Genomic DNA, 2,770 nt, shown 5'->3' with positions numbered 1-2,770 from the left:
TGGTCCATGCTCCCAATTTTTAGTGGAGTCAGAGTTGCTCATTTGCCTTTGTTACTTTGTATGTATGATTTTAGTTACTGTATGTTCTTTGTTGTGTATGTCTGTTTTCCATGTCTGGTCTTTGTTCCGGGATTACAATCTTGTGATTACCGCTATAACCTTGGTTCCCTTGATTACTCTTTGACAGAAATGTGTTAGTGGTAATTTTGAATAAGAATCATGAGAATATACTAAATTATTGCAGAATATATCAAACGATGAGCTGGGTCCAATTAACGTGTTAACTGTTAGCAGGTATATAACGTTCAATATTACAGTTTGTAGTCGGTTAGAAGGTTCAACAGATCTGTAAATGTATAGACTAAATGTGCCACCTTAACATCCGTTGTGTAACAGTTTGGACTAAATATATTTACACAGAGTTATTTGGATTTTCCAACGTTACTTTTTAATAACAGCAAGATTTATTATCTTGCTTTACTTCCGATTTTGGAGTATAAATAATGAAATGCATATGGCGTAAAGCGAACGACAGAAACTTTTGAGGACAATCAAGATTATAATATATTGAGATAATTAACATATACTAAAATTGTTGTATGCAGATATATGCCCCATAGATACTAGTAATGACTTTAGTAGAACTGTTTATAACGTCTTCGAAGAGGTTTACTTTGTGTATTGGTTTAAAATGGGGCGCTCTGAATGGTCTGTTCCTCTTGTTTGTTAGAAGTCGAAATGCTGAAGTGTCAATATAGGACATTGTTTTTAGTGTACCGATAAATACATAATTTTTTAATATGGGCCAAGCCATGACGTCCCATCCTGTCTTGCAAAACAGCTTGACGTCAGACGATTTAGGACTATTTCATTTATTAATGTTGTAAAGTACATGATCTAAGAATAATAAAGGGAAATTTGTTATAGCAGTAATCGAAAGAATGTAATTCAGGGACGAAGACCAGTGAGGAAGACTAAAATACACAACAACGAACATGAAGTAACAAACATCATACAAACAAAGTTACAAAAGCAAATGAGCAACTCGGACTCCATGGACCAGGTGTACCGGTAGGATAAGCGTCCTCTTCTTTTCATAATGACCACAATAAAACTTCTGTAGTGATGACTTGTAGCAACATAACCCTGTTCCAGAAGCAATCTCGAACTATGCAATGGGGTGAACAATTTCTCACAATTTACATCTATATAACGGTTTTTTTTCTCATAACAGCTCACTGTTAGTTTCTATAAGGAAAAGAAAATTATGTCGTATTGAACAAATCTGCTCTCAAAGTGCAGATGGCGACAAAAAATGTTGTATCAATATAACTTTGTTCCAGAAACCTAATTGTAAGAAGTCTAGCGTGGTACAAACAGTCTGCATACTTAAGTCAAGCACTGGCAAAACGTATGAATTGTGATACGAAAACTCGCAGGTACTGATGGGGTGTAACCACCGATGAAACGAAATTTGACAATACAGAATGAACACTTCTTACTCGTTAATAACGTTAGTTGAACTTAAGTTTGTAGTTTAGTAAGTACACAATATCTGTGCTTTTTAGTTCGTGTGAAATAAAGTAAAGAAGTTTATCATGTGGATTTCAGTAATCGTTAAATTACCATTTTTTGCATTTAATGTTTGCTTTGATTATATGAAAATATTATATGAAAATATTATGTATCTACTATACCACTCGAATAATGGAATCAAATATATTCAAATAACGTTGAGTTAAGTAATACTTAAGGGGGTATACCTAGGGTAAGGGACAGAACTCTTAAAACTCATTGTATTCAGCAATTTACATCAATTTCATGTAAGCATCAATGTAACTTCGAATGATTTGATTCTGTTTCCAAAAAAAGTTTGGTAAGCTTTGGCAAAAAATTGAATATGATACAAACAATGATTTCGAGAGTTGTTTCCCTTATCCTATATCAACTCCTTAAACAAACACCGAAATAATTCAAGTAATTATATAAAGAGGAATCGCTAAATTTTCGTGGTACGGAATGTTAAACATATCTAAGTTGAGATTTGCTTATTGATACGATTGGCCTTTGAAGTATCAGTCAGATCAGTTCATGATAACATAACCAGTCTTATTGTTCAGTTTGGTTGTTGCGCTGTTCAGATAAAAATCACATAGATTGTACATGAAATTGGCACTTTGCAAGAGTTATTGTTTTTGATAATTTTTTATTTGACTGATTTTAGTGGGAGATAAATGTAAGATTTTCTCAAAAGTGCAGATCTGAATACAGAAATAAATATCGTGATGTTAATATATAGCATATGTAGATTGAACAAAATGATAAATCACTCTACTATTGGCAATGGCTGGATTTTATGTGGACTTGTACTCGGTATTGCATCCGATTTGTTTCTGTGCATGTAGGACAATGCCTTCATAATGATTATCTGTAAGTAATGACTTTTGAACAACTTAGGGTCTGATTTCAGTGTGCTATATTGTACAAATACTGTAGCTGACAATACATGACTACACAGATCGGTAATGCTTGTCAAAACGTAATAACCCTGATATAAACAGCAGGTCAGTTTTGAACCAGGCATGTGTGAAAATTCGTAACGTCACAGTGGAGTTTAATGACGTTGGCTCATCTCGACATAATAAGTCATTTAAAGGTATTCTTTTTCAAGGTCAAAATTTTGATTTTTGTCTTTTTTAACATACAAAACCTGTTATGTGATATGTTATATTTACCGATAAAAAGAATATTAGGCAAGTGTTTTTGATAA

Source organism: Perna viridis, chromosome 15 (assembly GCF_037379345.1).
Source record: "Perna viridis isolate PV_CMFRI_1.1 ecotype Kerala chromosome 15, ASM3737934v1, whole genome shotgun sequence".
Lineage (NCBI taxonomy): Eukaryota > Metazoa > Mollusca > Bivalvia > Mytilida > Mytilidae > Perna > Perna viridis.
Note: the sequence above shows the minus strand (reverse complement) of the source record.